Raw genomic sequence first — 17835 nt, forward strand, 5'->3', positions numbered from 1 at the left:
ATGTAGCTCAGAAAATCTCTTCATAAGAGATTGAGCTATCATACTTCAAAATTTTACTACTTCATATCCCCTCCATTTGTTTTTATCATCTTTCAAACTTTCAATTTCCTCTCCTGAAAAATTCACGTTCTTGGACATACTCGGATTTGGCATTAAGGTAACGTTGTTTTCTTCTTTTCTGAAGGAAATTTCAAGTTTAAAAACAAAATTTCACAAATATTTGTGTGAAATTTAAGAAATTCTGTTTTTAAACTTGAAATTTCCTCCAAAAAAGAAGAAAAACAAGCAGTTTTTCAATTAAATTTTGAGCAGGGTTTTGCCGAATCACAGAAAATATGAATCGAATCACGAATCACGAATCATGGGCCAAGATTCGAGCGAATCTCGAATCACGAATCGTTTTCCAGAAAATGATTCGAATCATGAGTCGAATCCAGAAAATGATGATTCGAATCGTGATTCGAATCACAAATGATTCGAATCACGCACAACCCTGGTGACGTTTGACATGATTGATGACAATGATGATGTCATGCCGGTACACCAGCTACGCATTCAATGCGCTACTAGTTATATCCTGAACCGGTGCGACATTTTTTCAATTCGCTACCCGCTACTACCGAGTAGCGAGAATTTACGATACGGATACGATAGTTACCCGCTGTCAGCGAGTACCGTTTTCAGCTCTAGTATCTAGGTAAAGTCCATGTAAAATTAGTATATTACTTAACTGTTTGGTAAAGTGCGTGAATACCGACGAGTGTGAAGTTTGCAGCGCTCGCCTTCGGCTCGCGCTGCAAACTTCACACTCGTCGGTATTCACGCACTTTGCCAAACAGTTGAGTAAGATACTTTACTTAATAGATGTAGGTAAAATGTATCAGTGCTACACTGATTCAACTTTCCTCAACTTACAATAAATTGAAATTTTGAACGGCACTGTTGAATACAAAATAACAGATTAGTGTCTTATTTTAGCATGATCATTTTGCTGCGCGTGAAATTGGCAACATTGTAATTTTGAAACACATCTTCATGTGTTCTGCGTGTGATATTTTGCCGGTGAATATCATATTAATTGAATACTTTCGTCTTTCGTGATTATTATTGGTTATAATATAATTTTGAAATAATTAATTGAATACTTTTGTCTTTCGTGATTATTATTTGTTGTAATATAATTTTGAAAAAATGAGTGTACATGACGAAGAAAGTGAAACCGAAGAATTCGTTAATACTCCTCCAGAAATGCGAACTCGCGCTAAAACCATCGAACTATCATTATTGCCGGAGAAATCAAGGGTTAAGTACATGAAAGCTTACACTAGTTTTATGTCTTGGCTTCGAAGAGAAGGTGCGCCTATTACAGAGAATGTTATGTTAATTTACTTTGAAGAATTATCTGAAAAAATGGCACCACCATCTCTATGGTCTATGTACTCGAGATTAAAAGCAACTATCAAGTTACATAAAGATATAGATATTGAGGAATATTCCAGAGTAACTGCTTTGATTAAACGAAAAAATGAAGGCTATGAGCCAAAATCAGCAAAGCCTCTAACTGAAGAAGATGTTCGAAATTTCATCCTACTTGCTCCAGATGAAGTACATTTAGCTACGAAGGTAAGTCAGTAAACTAATAATAATCAAGTCTAACACAGTAACACTTCTCAATTTTCAATCAATTCCTGTTTCAAAGGATTATTAATTTGTTCTCTAACTAGTTCAGCAAACCAATATGATCGTTCTGTTTTACACCTTATTTTCAATTTTCAATTGATTAGTTTTAAACGAATTGTTTTTTCAACAGGTTGCTCTTATATTCGGACTGATGGGAGCATTGCGAATGGCAGAAATGATTCAAATTACGGTAGATGATGTTGAAAGGCATGGAAATAATTTAATTAAAGTCAAAATTCCTGGTATTAATACTAAAAACAAACGTCCGAAGTATTTTATCATCGAAGAGCAGTCACATTTGGCGTTGGTTAATCGTTACATGGCTTCAAGACCAAAAACAAATGTCAAAACTGACAGATTTTTTCTGAATTATCAGAAGAATAAATGCACGAATCAGCCTATTGGAATAAACAAATTTAGAAGTTTACCCAAAGTGATAGCCGAATATTTAAATCTAGAAAAGCCAGGGGAATATACTGGTGAGTTATTTTGATAAGAATTATTGACCATTATTGTCATAGTGTCATACATTTACATTTTACTTTGTAATTTTAGGTCATTGTTTTCGGAGAACTTCCACTACTATTCTAGCAAATGCAGGAGCAAATTCTGAGACCATAAAACGTCATGGTGGGTGGCAGAGTGACGCAGCTCCAAAACGCTACATTGAAGATTCATTACGATATAAAAGAAAAACGGCTAGTTTAATATCTTCGGAGATAACTATTCCAACAATTGATCCTAGTGAAATTTCTACCTCTTGTGAATTTATCCCAGTTACAGACGAAAATGGTTCTATTTTAAATATTAATTCTGTTGGTGATTATGCATATGTAAATAGAAATACTAATGCAGCTGATAATAATGTTAAAAAGCCAGTGTTTAAATTTAAAGTTCCAATGTTTCGTAATAATTCAACAAATAATACCAACAAGATCGAAGTTAATAAATCTCAACAGCCATCCTTGTCTCAGCTTATAGTGGAAGAAGATATACTGACGTTATCATGTCAAGAAGATGATATTATTGTGAATGCAAATCCGAAGGAGTGTAATCAGGAAAATGTTGGAAAGCTTAGTAGTACTGGTAATACTTTTGTATTTAATAACTGCAATGTTACTATGAATGTAACACAGTGATGAGTAATTCTAATTAGATCAATTTTTTTTTTATTTATAAAACCGGAAGTTTTAACGTTTTTTCTTTTTGCTAAAAGTATACCAGAATGGTGTTACAGTTTCAAAATGTTCGTTTTTCAGTTTGATTTTCAATAAGTTGGAATTTAAAAAAAAATGTATGATAAAATAGTGTCTTAATTTCAAAATGATCCTTGTTTGTTTGGTTTCATTTTGATTTTCGTTTTGTTTTAGTTTGATTTTCAATTAGTCAGTGTTTTATTTTTTTTAAAAGTATTCCAAAAATAGTGTTTAAATTTCAAAATGTTCGTTGTTATTTTAGGTTTAGTTTGATGATTTCAATTAGTCAGTATTTTATTTATTTATTTTTTTATTAATAAAACCGGAGGTTTTAACATTTTTTCTTTTTGCTAAAAGTATACCAGAATGGTGTTACAGTTTCAAAATGTTCGTTTTTCAGACATGTTTCAAAATGTTCGTTTTTCAGTTTGATTTTCAATAAGTTGGAATGTATGACAAAATAGTGTCTTAATTTCAAAATGATCCTTGTTTGTTTGGTTTCATTTTGATTTTCGTTTAGTTTTAGTTTGATTTTCAATTAGTCAGTGTTTTATTTTTTTAAAAAGTATTCCAAAATCGTGTTTGAATTTCAAAATGTTTGTTGTTATTTTAGCTTTAGCTTGATGATTTTCAATTAGTCAATGTTTTATTTTTTTTAAAAGTAGGTATGCCAAAATAATGTTTAAATTTCAAAATGTTCGTTGTTATTTTAGCTTTAGTTTGATTTTCAATAAGTCAGTGTTTTTGTTTTTTGTTTAGTTTCAGTTTGATTTTCAAAAAGTATCTTAAATTATTTCTTTCTCCTGTTCTTAAGTATGCCAAAATGATGTTTCAAAGTGTTTGTTTCATTTCTGTCCTTATTTTTTTCAATTTGTTTATTTTTTAAGTACACCAAAATGGTATTTAAAAAAATGTTCCTTTGATTTCTATTCGATCTCCAGTACCTATAAGTTTTTTTTTTAATTATTATTCAAGTAGATATGCCAAAATGGTGCTTCAGCTGTGTTCATTTAATTTATGTATTATTGAGTTTCAATATGTTAAATGTTTTATTTTTAAAAGAATAGGTTTGAACACCAAAATGATTTTTCAAAGTGATAACTAGTTTAATTTCTGTTAGATCTAGTATTTTTGTTTCATTCTTTTTGTTTTTTTTTTTTTTTGTTTTTGTTTTTTGTACTTAATATATACGTACATATATACGTCAGTACCATTACAAAGCAAAAATGGTGTTTTAAAAGTGTTTGTTTCATTTCTGATTGATCCGGAATAAAATTAAAAGTATTTATATTGATTTACTTCTGCCAGAGTCAAAACTATGGGGTAAAGTGTCAAAACTGTGGGGTAAAGAATTATAAACTGTTCGGTAAAGTAATAAACATTACGTTGTAAAACTCGCCGGTACTGAGCTACTTTTCCCACTGTAAACAGTGTAGTACTGATACATTTTACCTACACCTATTAAGTAAATGTAGTATACTGGGTAACATTTGACATCGACACAAACCTCAAAATGAAAATTGGTTTTCTCTTTACTGATGAGAAAGATTGACTTGTAAAAAATATTAATTTGATCCAAATATTTTTACGTACATAATTACCTACTTCAATTACGAATACAGATAGACCCTAAATGTACAAGTTCGAATATCCACGTGGTTTTTGGATATCTACGACTGCACGATCAGTACCCTTTGAAGAAGTTCGAAAGATGGTGCATGTTCTGACTTGTCGATTTGCGAGACGTGACAAAGTGATGTGTCGTTGTGGGGTGAGGGTGGGGAAAAACTGGAATTTTCTCGAACATTTTTTCACCAGATTTTCCAACAGTTTTATCCCGGACCCCCCATCCTCCTTCCCTTCAGTACTTTTCATGCTAATTAACCAGATGTTATTCGAACAAAAAATTGAAAAAATCATGTTTTTTTTATCATCCTGGTTGAAAATAATCATGTATTAGTATTGGAAACATTTTCATAAAATATTTATTATTCGACTAGATTTAAAATATTATTTAAACAAAAGTACTAGCACCTAATAATCAGATGTTTTCGTCTTGAATGGTAGAGGGGGGATTAATATAATTCTAAACGTCAGTGGAAGGAACGGTCGATAAAATACAAGTTTCCATTTTTTACTCAAAACAACGAATTACATTTTTATAAAAATTGAGGTTGAGTATTAAGCTCTGCCTTTTATTAGAATTGTTAAAGTCTCGTTTTCTGCAAAGTCAGAACTGCCAATCACTCCCCCCCCCCCTCCAACAAAAAAATTTAAGCGAAAAGTTGAGGATTTTGGGGAAAAGTTGGATACGATGGAAAAAGTTGGGAAATTTGGCAAAGTTGAGACGAAATTGTGTGAGCAGGGAAAATCAAAGAATCACCCATCACTCCCCCCCCCAACAAACAAGCACTGAAAGAAATGATTTTCAAAACGCTGTATTCAGTCCCGAAATTGATGCAATGGTTACTGCACAGTACAGTAATTTTCAAATTACCTCATTTTGATGTAATGATTACATAGTTCAAATCAGAGAATGCATCAAATAATGGAATGAGTACATCACCAGGATGGATTTATTGCATCACCTTCCAAAATTCATTTCTATGTTCTCATTACATTTCTTTGGGGACTCAGTCCTGCAGACATGGTATTCAGAACATCATTTGGTGGGTAATAGTTACATCGTATAGTAAGCAATGATTACATTCCTTAAACATGGCTGAGAACCATGTAGTGATTTACTGAATACAGTAAACGATGTACTGAGTACATCGTCAGTGGTAAACATTTCCAAACAGTGAAAAACTTATAAATACTTCCAAGGCCTGAATTAAACATTCTACTCGCGGCCATGTCGTTAAGTGTAGGCAGTTAGAACGAGAGGTCGCAGGTTCGAATCCCGGTTAGGTAGGAAAATTTTCGTAGGGATATTAGGTCTTGAAAAATTCGGTGCAGTGAAAAACATTAAAATGTGCGGAGAAACAATTGATAAAAAAAAAAAAAAAAAAAATACCTAACCCCACTTTTTAAAATTTAAATACTGCTGGATAAAAACGATGGAATGGTTACTGCACTCCTGTGTAATAGTTACTTCTCTAAATTTGTACTGATTAATGCGTTTCATTCCTATACCAAAATTACCGCGTTTTAATGCACTGAGTGCATCGTTTTAATGTAACTATTACTGTTTATTTCTTTCAGTGAGAAAATTTAATCGAATAGTTGAGGATTTTGGGGAAAAGTTGGATACGATGGAAAAAGTTGGGAAATTTGGCAAAGTTGAGACGAAATTGTGTGAGCAGGGAAAATCAAAGAATCACCAATCACTCCCCCGCCCCAACACAAAAATTTAAGCGACCCCTTTTCCTTTACTGGTGCGTAGAAAAATTGACTTCTCACATCGAAAATAATATTGTTTTATGTACTTGAAATTTTTCAAAAAAAAAAAAAAAAAAATGTTTCTCTAAAGCATTCCAGTCAAAACTGCCGTAAGGTCTCAACTTCTGTTGAAATACCAAAAAATATCCTATTTTTCGTCGAAAATTCAGAAACAATAACTTCAAATTTTTGGCAAAATTCGAGAATGAAAAGTTAACTTCAGATCTAGTAATTAAAAATGCCCCCCCTCCAATTCAGAAATTCAAGAAACATCACCTAATCAACACCCACACACATGGGTTGGTAGTTGGTACAGTTGCAAAAAAGGTGCAAAATCACGAAAAAAGGTGCGAAATTTCATTCAAAAATACCAAAAAGCATAAAATTTTTGCGTTCAAACTTCTTATATTGAAAATGAGTTTTTTGTACCTCACAAATTGTGAATTTTCTGAACCTTTCGCTCTCGTTTCGCTCCGGCAAAATCAAAAATATTCTGTTCTCTTTTTGGATTCGATTTTCAAAGTCCAAAAGGCTGAAAAAAAAACACGAAAAAATCAAAATCATACATGTAATATTTTTGTTTCCAACTCCCTCTTCCAAAACCTCTAAAGTCGAAAACCCCAACTGTAAATTTCCTCCTTTTAATTGAATTCATATTCACATATTTGTACAATTTTCCAAAAATTAATCAAATTTGTGCCTTAAATGTCGAATTAATTCACTGGATTTTTTCCTAGAAAATGTAACTTTATACATAGGTAATTAGGTATGTAGTAATAAAAAAAATCACAAAACCTAACGCGCAAAAAAAACAAGAAATGTTCTGGGTTCCATTTTTTTAAAAAAAGTTGAACTATTTTACAACTTTCTTATGAAAAAGCGAGACTTTTTGGTGAGTTTTTGACAATAAAGTGAATATTTTAGCAATTCCTGAAAAAATTCAGTTTTTGGCTAAAAGCGAGACGTTGACAATTTTAGCATAAAAAAAACTTTTTATAGCAATTTCTGGCAAAAAAATCAACTTTTTTACTAAGTACCTAATGTTTGAAAAAAGGGAGACGTTTTAGAATTTTTTTGCAAAAAAACGAAAATTTTTGGACATTTGGCAAAAAAAGTAGATTTTTTGCCAATTTTGAAAGAACGAAAATTTTAAACAATTTTTAGAAAAAATCAGAATTTTGAGACAATTTTCGGAAAAAAAGCGAGACTTTGGGCAATTTTTTGGAAAAAAAGTGAGAATCTTCAACAATTTTGCTGAAAAGCGAGAATTTTTGTCAAAAAACAACAATTTGGCAACTTTAGCAAATACTCGTAGTGACAGCAATGTTTGAGAATCATTGGTAAAAAAATTGTGTTATTGTGTGATGTTTGTAGAGAAAGCGAGGCTTTTCCGAATTTTTTTGCTGGAAAAGACAATTTTGTCAATTTTATCAAAAAACTCAACTTCTTGAACATTATTGGGTCAAAATGTCTGATAACTTTTTCACAATTCTTGTCAAAAATTAAGGCTTTTTTCAATAGGTAAAAAAGTGAAAATTTATAACTTATTAGACAAATTTCTGGGGAAAAAATCCAGACTTTTTGGAGTTTTTTGCTGAAAATTGTCGCTAAGTCTCGCTTTTTCATAAGAAAGTAGTAAAATAGTTCAACTTTTTTTAAAAAAATGGAACCCAGAACATTTCTTGTTTTTTTTTGTGCGTTAGGTTTTGTGATTTTTTTTATTACTACATACCTAATTACCTATGTATAAAGTTACATTTTCTAGGAAAAAATCCAGTGAATTAATTCGACATTTAAGGCACAAATTTGATTAATTTTTGGAAAATTGTACAAATATGTGAATATGAATTCAATTAAAAGGAGGAAATTTACAGTTGGGGTTTTCGACTTTTGAGGTTTTGGAAGAGGGAGTTGGAAACAAAAATATTATATGTATGATTTGAATTTTTTCGAGTTTTTTTTCAGCCTTTTGGCCTTCGAAAATCGAATCCAAAAAGAGAACAGAATATACTTGATTTTGCCCGAGCGAAGCGAGAGCGAAATGTTCAGAAAATTCACAATTTGTGAGGTATACAAAAAACCATCGACCTTGCAGCTTATTCAGTTCGCTTTATGTTCACGACGATATTATTTACAAGGTCGATGCAAAAAACTCATTTTCAATATAAGAAGTTTCAACGCGAAAATTTTATGCTTTTTGGTATTTTTGAATGAAATTTCGCACCTTTTTTCGTGATTTTGCACCTTTTTTGCAACTGTACCAACTACCAACCCATGTGTGTGGGTGTTGATTTGGTGATGTTTCTTGAATTTCTGAATTGGAGGGGGGGCGTTTTTAATTACTAGATCTGAAGTTAACTTTTCATTCTCGAATTTTGCAAAAAATTTGAAGTTATTGTTTCTGAATTTTCGATGAAAAATAGAATATTTCTTGGTATTTCAACAGAAGTTGAGACTTTACGGCAGTTTTGACTAAAATGCTTTAGAGAAACCTTATTTTTTTATTTTTTTATTTTTTTTGTTGAAAAATTTCAAGTACATAAAACAATATTATTTTCGATGTGAGAAGTCAATTTTTCTACACACCAGTAAAGAAAAAGGAAAATTATCTGGCCCGAGCGAAGCGAGAAAGCGAAAACTTATGAAAATTCATAATTTTTGAGAAGTACCTAAAAACTCGTGGTTTTTGGTGATTTTTTTCAGTTTCCCTGCTTACACAATTTCTTCTCAACTTTGCCAAATTTCCCAACTTTTTCCAACGTATCTAACTTTTCCCCAAAATCCTCAACTTTGAAACGCTTAAATTTTTTTGATTTGGGGGGGGGGGAGAGGAGTGATTGGTGATTCTTTGATTTTCCCTGCTCACACAATTTTGTCTCAACTTTGCCAAATTTCCCAACTTTTCCCAACGTATCCAACTTTTCCCCAAAATCCTCAACTATTCGCTTAAATTTTCTTGTTTTGGGGGAAGGGGGGGTTGATAGGTGATTCTTTGATTTTTCCTGCTCACACAATTTCGTCTCAGCTTTACCAAATTTCCCAACTGCCCGATTCGCGCAAGAGGCAAAATATTTTGCCACTGACAAAAAGTGAACAAATGGCAAAAAAAAACTAGTGAAATGGCAAAGCTCCAGCCAATGAGCGACGAGTATTTGAAGTTTGCCAACACGTGTCAAATGTTTGTCAGTGTCAGTATTTTGCCAATTACAGGCAATTGCCACGAGGCAGTATTTTTGCCAATTACAAGCAATTGCCACGATGGCAGTATTTTTGCCAATAGCGCACATTTATAATTAACGGTCACATTTATTTGATTTTTAAAAATAAAAAATGAAGGGATACATATAGGTACTTTTTCGATTTTTTTCATCCATGATACTTTCCAACCCTTACAAATTTTTCTTACCTAATTCCTGTCACTAAAATTCCTATACCTAAGGGGGGATCGAACCTGGGACCTCCTGTTCCTAACAACCTACACCTAACACTACGGCTACCAGTATCACACAGAGATGTGGGCATAAAATGAATTCTTATAATTTGTTTGCGAGCGCCTGTTGCTGATTGAGAGGTTGAATGGAAAAGGGGCCTTGATCAATTTTTTTTACTGCTTTTATGAGTTCAAGTAGACTTGACATTTTTTTCCATAAGCAAACATTTTCTAATTCGTTTTTTTTTTCATGAAAGAACACTTTAATATCACTGAATATGGTGGAGAATTGATGAAAAACGTAATTTTAAAGTATATTTTCAGAATTGCAAATACTTGTCAGAAAAGCAAAAACATTGATTAAGGCCCCTTGTCCATGAAACTCCTCAATTGCTATAATTTAGGCTAGCTGTGTCAAAAAAGTTATAGGGGAGAGTGGGACGATCTGTCACAAATTCGATAAATCATTTTTTTCTGCCGAAACTACGTATGCAATCAAAAAATCAATTGTACCATTCGATAGCCCCATTTATCCTCTACAAATGGCAATTTTTTTCAAAATTTTATCTTTTCATTTAATACTCCAAATTTACCAAAAACTGCAACAAATTATTTTGCATTATATTTTTTCTTTTTTGAAATTAGAGGTGACTGTGAGGAATTTTTTCAGAAAGTTCAAAAACAAAGCACACTTTTTTGGGTAAAAATATTCAAAATCATACCTATAGATGCAACTTTTATTTTTCTTCGTCTTTTTTTTTGAGTGATTGCAGTGAATTTAAATATTTTAAAATAGGCACCTCATAAATTATATATTGCATTTTGTATTTTTTTAAATTTATTTTTTACAAAATTTGATTGGGTGTAGCGAATTTTGTTTCAAATTGGAAAACATAAAATAGGGACCTATGTACTTTGAAAAAAAAACTAATGCAAAAACAAATAAAATCAATTTAAAAATTCAAAAATTTTAATTTTTAATTGTATTTTAAAGAAAATTCATACTACCTTAGGAATATGATTATTTATGCGCGAGTGGATTGCCTCAATTGACAAAAAATGTCAAAATGCTGGCAAAAACACAGTGATATCAGTTGAATTTGCCAACTCTTTGCCACTGGTTGGCAAAAAAATGACACGTGCAAACTTTTGTCCGCCATGTTTTGCCACGTTGGCAAAGCATCCCTTCATGATTGAGAATTTGTGTTTTTTTGCCACAGTGGCAAAAAAAAACTAGTTTTATTTTGCCTCTGCGCGAATCGGGTGTTTCCAACTCATCCAATTTTTTGCCTAAGTTTTCTTGTTTTTATTTGGGGGGATGAATCATCTCCACAACCCCCCTCCTCCTCTCCGTTTGACACGCCTCTGGTCACTGAGATCAAATATAAGTTCAATTTTGGGCTTAGACCAAGCAGTGTCTTTCAAGTCCTCTATTCTGAAAAACTGCTGAGACTCTGTGGATGTATTGAATCCAAAAAATAGACAAATATTTGAACTTGAAGATCGCGATCTTATTAAAACTCATTTTTTTCAAAATTGGAGGACTATTTTCTAATTTTGTTACAATCAGTTGAGCTTTCATCTTCGGAGTTCAATGTGTTGAGCTTTTCAAATTTTGATTACTGCTTCTTAATCTGCAATTTATTTTCTTAGATACTCCCTCTCCTTCTTCCTCTTACATTCTCTACAAGTTTAAGTAATCTTAAAGAAAATTCCAACATTTGTATGGCAACCAATTTACGTTTTATCTCAATCATTTTATTTTTAAGCCCTCCAGGAAGTTGAAATCAGAGACAGTTGTCCCCTTCGGTCCTCTGCACCTCTTCTCTACAGCCCATGAATATCTCACAATTAACAAAAAATTGATTTGGAATTTCTATGAAATTGATACCCACCTTTGTTGATCTCTTAGATAGGTACTATGAACTCTGGCTCTAAAATTGAGAAATTTTTTCAACTCTGGAGGTCAAAAATTCCCAACTTATACGAGCTCGTGTTAAGCATGGCAATTCAAATATTACCCAATATAATTAAAAACATACCACGAGTGTAGGTATTTACCCAGAAACCAGAACAGGGAAAATACACATTTGGATGGAAATATTCCATATACGCGTGCAGGCGTTTCCTCGGCGATAAATACACATACAGGTATAGGAATAGGAAGGTATAAATGCATTATACGCGAATATCGCGTGAGCTGTATACTTTTACTCGATAAATTAACTCAAGACTGGGCCTTTTTTCGCTGTTATTTTCTTACTTATTGGTTTATAAACGCCTGGTGCGCGTATATACCTATCATAATGTGTGAAACTTGCTGCTAAGTTTCACACGAGTTTTAGGGGCGAGGGACGATGTCGAATGTATAAAGTCTCCATGTATCGTAGTCAGGTAGGTATCGTATACATAGCGATGGAAGTAAGTTAAGCTCGTATACCAAAGTCTTTAAAACTTGCTAACTTTTGTAGGTCGTGTCAGGTGTGAAAAGCGAAAGTCGTATTCCATGCCATTTTTCACCATCATGTCAGCAGCCTAAAGGAACAGTGAAAAGTATAATTAATTCGAGTTAATTGAAATGCTCGATACTTCCTAGTCTAATTAATGCCATAAATTTAAACCAACACTATATACTATATAAGAACAGAACAGCCTCAAGTTCAAGGCGAATCAGTAAACATAGATGGTAGGTACCACTATATATAGGTACCTATACCTATTTTCCAAGACACAATTTCAAATTAAAAAGCTTCTGTGAGAAAACGTCCAACTAAGGAAATTATACAGCACTTAATCAGCTACCTACAACCTACTATACAATCTACATCATTTTCAAACTCTACTCTAATTTTCGTCACTTTTTTTTCATTAGCCGCTTCCTTCATCTGCAAGAATTACATTTACGATTCGCTAATTTCGCTTTCAAGTGTTCCTTTTCAGATGGAAATTCGAAAAGCTCATGGTGTGGCTCGTCGCGATCGATTCTTTTCCCTCTCTGAGTTGAATTTGCAAAAGGTGTGTAGTAAAATGGGCGATAGAAATAAATTTCATTCGCTTTTCATCGAGAAGGTTTAATGAAAATCGTAAAACTAGAAGATAATTATTTTAGCATCCAATCTTCATAAAACAGAATTATGGCTATCACCGAAATGTGTGGCTATTAAATTCACACTTTAGGCTGCCTCTAAAGCTATAAAATCGATGTACGGTTATATTTTTAGCTCTTTTTTTTACGAAGATTATCTCTATGCCACTGATCTCTCTCGAAGCTTTTTCTATGAGTAATGAGTAAATTGCGTCGTATTGATGATACAAAAAAAGGTCTGGGTTAGGTACTTGAATAAATTCGTTATTGTGAGAAAATCACTTCGAACGATTCAAAAAATTGTAAATAAAATGTTCTTCGTCTCCCCTCCCATCACCCCCCCCCCACAAATTAAAAAATTAATTAATAGGTATATGTACCTATAGTATAGGTACTTTAAAGTATTTCCCAAAAAACATTCAGATTTAGGGCCAGGAAAAAAACTAAAAATCTTCATGTCTGAAAAATCGATATGGATAATTTTACATTTTACAATTGTGATCTGTCACGAGAAAACCAACTTGATGTCCAAAAAATCGATATCTTTTTTATGGTGGATATTAGTACATAGTAGGTACTTAGGGTGCTGAATCCGACTGTGGCGGTTGAAACGTTCGTGGAGGTCAAAAAAATGAAGCAACTACAGTAAAAATTGAAATTCTTTTTTGATTTTCTTAAAAGGTATGTTCTGGGGAGTCAAAATGCAAATTTTTGCAACAATCGGCCCACATTTGGAGGATTTGTGCCATATTTTGAAAGAGTACGGCTTGAGTTGGAAAAATAAACTCTTTTCATTTTGAACAAATTTGTTAAGAAACGTGATAAATTTAAAAATAATAACTTATTCTTCATTAATAATTCATACTCGGGTAGTTTTTGCAACATTTTTGGCAAAAAATTCAAAAAAATCGAAAAAATTTATTTTGGGAAATTTTGATTATTGGACTTGGCAACCTGGTATCTGATGATTCTGAAAAAAAAATAGCGGGTTATGTTGGCACTCATGGGGGCCAAAAGTGGTGCTAGTTTCACGGACCTACAAATTTTAGATCGCCTGATACATAGACTCAACACTTCAAATGAAGGGCTAATTGTGAAAGTCGCCTTAGTCAGCAGTGATTTTTGTACATAATCAATGAAAACATTGTTGTCCTGCTTCAGTGATAATGTAAAATCTTCATGGTCAAGTATTAAAAAAACATCTTCAACTATCCCAGAATGCATTACAATACTCATTTTTCCCTTTAAAATTGATGAAATATGAAAAAAAAATGTTTACAGTTGTGTGAACAATAAAATGACTAAGGCGACTTTCACAATTAGCCCTTCAAATACCCTTCCTGTAAAATTTACCTTTTTGGACACTAGGTTGGTTTTCTCGTGACCGATCACAAATTATTCATTAATTTTGAATTTTTGATAACTATTAGACTTACTGGTAATTTTTGGTAAATTACTGGTAATTTTTGGTAAATTACTGGTAATTTTTGGTAAATTACTGGTAATTTTTGGTAAATTACTGGTAATTTTTGGTAAATTACTGGTAATTTTTGGTAAATTACTGGTAATTTTTGGTAAATTACTGGCAATTTTTGGTAAATTACTGGCAATTTTTGGTAAATAACTGGCAATTTTTGGTAAATTACTGGTAATTTATAGTAAATGACAGGTAATTTTTGGTAAATTACTGGTAATTTATAGTAAATGACAGGTAATTTTGGAAAAATAACTGGTAATTTTATGAAAAAGACTAGCTGGTAATTTTAAGAAAAGTGCCAGTATAGGTAAACTGCTTGAGATAGTTGCGATTTCTGATTCTGGTAAATAACTGACAATTTTTGGACATTTTTGGTGAATTACTGCTTATTTTTGATAGGTACATCAGGTACATGACTTAATTTTTGGAAAATTATTATTGGAAACCTTGAGAAAATTGAAGTAGGTATTGGAATTGGAAATAATAATAAATTTGCAGGTGATTTTTCATTTTTGATAAGTAAATTAATTGGTAATTTTTGGTAAATTTATAATATAATTTAATTTATGGTAAATTACTGCTAATTTCTGGCGAATAAGACTAACTGATATATATGTTGTGTACCAAGTCCGAAATTGTACAATTCGGGGTTGGTACAGCCAATTTTGTACCATCTCCGAAGTGTCCGGACCAAGCGAGAATATTACTTTTTCATCGGACTTGGTTTGTACCATGCCCGGAGGGTCCGGACAAAGTGTTCGACTTGGTACAATTTGTGTTGTGCAAAGTCCGAAGTATAGTTTAATAATGAATGAATTCGAATTTTACATCCCTTTATTCCATAAATATTAAGCCAAATAAAAGGAAATTCAAAGATGACTCTAAAATACACCACCAGCAAAATTTTCAGGTGCTGAAATTATTCATTATTGCTGATTTTTGGGGAATTTTTAAAGATTCAAATATTGCTATAATTATGCTCACTTTTCAAGAAAAAAAATCAAAAGATCAAATTGACCTAGTAACTAAAATGCTGAAATTTAGTTTTTACTCTCTATTTTCAACTTCTCGAGTCGTGAAATTTTCGTACCTTAACTTATTTGAAAACTATGCAATAAAACTTAGATTCCAAATTCATTTTTTTATGGATTTTTCAAAGTCAAAACTTTACCAAATTGTTGTGAAAGGCTGAAATTTGGTTTGTACCATATTATCAAGTTTCTGAGTTAATAGTTGATTTCTCCAGTAATTTTTTAAAAAATTAAAAAATTTTGGATTTGAACTGATACAAAATGGGTTTGAAAAAATCGATCGAAAAGGTCATAAAGATCGATGGCTAATCCGGGTTTATGTTAAATTTTAATTTTACTCTAAATACTTATACACAATTTACAAGTAGGTGTAAAAAAAATCACAACAATCGAGATGAAAACGCTTTAAAATTTGCTGCCTCCGAAAATTTGCTGCCCTAGGCAGCTGTGTTGCCTGTGCATAAATACAGTTCAAAACCACCACCAAACGACTCGAGAAGTTCAAAAAAAAACAAATTTCAGCATTTTAGTTAGTAATACCACAATTTGATCTTTTCATTTTTTTTCTTGAGAAGTAAGCATAGCAATATTTGAATCACTAAAAATTCCCCAAAAATCAACAATAATGAATTTCAGCACCTGAAAATTTTGTTGGTGGTGTATTTTAGAGTCATCTTTGAATTTCCTTTTATTTGGTTCAATATTTATGGAATAAAGGAATGTAAAATTCGAATTCATTCATTATTAAACTATATTTCGGACTTTGCACAACACAAATTGTACCAAGTCGAACACCTTGTCCGGACCCTTCGGGCATGGTACAAACCAAGTCCGATGAAAAAATAATATTCACGCTTGGTCCGGACACTTCGGAGATGGTACAAAATTGGCTGTACCAACCCCGAATTGTACAATTTCGGACTTGGTACACAACATATATATACCTACTGGTATTTCTGGCAGGGGTTGAAACTGTTGAAAAACCAAAAACCAAAAATGAAGGAAAAACCAAACATAAATCTGTTTTGTGCCAGGGATCGCGGAGGGGGGGGGGGTCAGTGCCTCCACCTCCAGCTCCGGCTCCCAAGTTTGAAAAAAAAATACCTCCGGCTCCAGCTCCGGAGATTTTTTATGAGTACCTCTACCTCCACCTCCGGCTCCACTTGAAAAATTTCAAGTACCTCTTGCTCCGGCTACGGCTCCGGGGGGCTCCTGCCCTCCAGCTCCGCCTCCGGAGGTCGAGGAGGGGGGGTTAGAGCCTTCCCCTCCGGCTATTTGAAAAAAAATACCTCCGGCTCTAGGGTTTTTTTGTAAGTGCCTCCGCCTCCACCTCCGGCTCCAGTAGAAAAATTTCAAGTACGCTCCTGCTCCCGGAGCAAGGCAAAAAAAGGGTACCCTCCGGGGTCCTCCGGGCCTCCACCTCTGTTCCGCTCCGCGATTCCTGTTTTGTGCAAAACTCAAAACCAAAAATAAAAAATACCTATTTGATCAAAACCAATTAACCAAAAACCAATTATAAAAAATTTAAAATTTAAATCATCAAAAATATCAAAATACCTGTAATGTTTTGACTTTTTATGCATTAATTGACTAGTAGAAATGAATACAATAATTAACAATACGGATACTACCTAGAATTAGGCGGCATAATGCGATAATTGGCAGGAAAAAAACTGAAAACTGAAACCAACAGGGCTTCAAACCCGAACGTTTTCGGGTACGGGTATCGGGTACGGGTACAGAAAATTTTTTCAGAGGATCGGGTACGGGTATCGGGTACGGGTACAGAAAATTTTTCGGGTACGGGTATCGGGTACGGGTATGGGATTTTCTTCAATTTTCGCCATTTTTGATACAATTTTGATGAAATACCTGAAAAAATACCCGATCTATCGGGTATTCGGGTTCAAAATAGTTTAATCGGGTACGGGTTCGGGTACAGGTATTCCTTGTTTTATTTTTTCGGGTACGGGTACGGGTTCGGGTACAGAAATTTATGGATTTTTGTTCGGGTATTCGGGTATTCGGGTACGGGTACGGGTATGGGTTTGAAGCCCTGGAAACCAAAAACCCAAAAGCAAATAAAAGTACCAAAAAACTATAAACCAAAAACCAATTATCAAAAGGTGAAAACTGAACTGAAACCAAAAACCAAAACCAAAAATCAATTTATTTCAGTTTTCAACCCCTGATTTCTGGTGACCAGCTGGTAATAATTTATGGTTATTGAGACAGGGGTGATAATCAAATCAAAGCCAATAACCATTAAATTAATCAATAACCAGTGAATAAAAATATCTAAGTAGGTATCATACAAAAATTTGTAACCTATTAACCAAAAATAAAATTGATTTTACATATGAGGAGCTTGGTTACAAAGTTAGACAAACGCCACAGGGTTGATTTTGAGAAAAACTATGTTTTTTGTTACAAAAATATACAGCTTTGTAAAGGCGGGGGATATTTGACAAATTGTAGTGATGATACTGAGTAACAAAAATACAAAAAATATCCTTCCACCATTGCCCCCCACCACTAATAAAAAGAACTTGAAA

Source organism: Planococcus citri, chromosome 4, assembly GCF_950023065.1.
Source record: "Planococcus citri chromosome 4, ihPlaCitr1.1, whole genome shotgun sequence".
In the NCBI taxonomy this organism is placed as follows: domain Eukaryota; kingdom Metazoa; phylum Arthropoda; class Insecta; order Hemiptera; family Pseudococcidae; genus Planococcus; species Planococcus citri.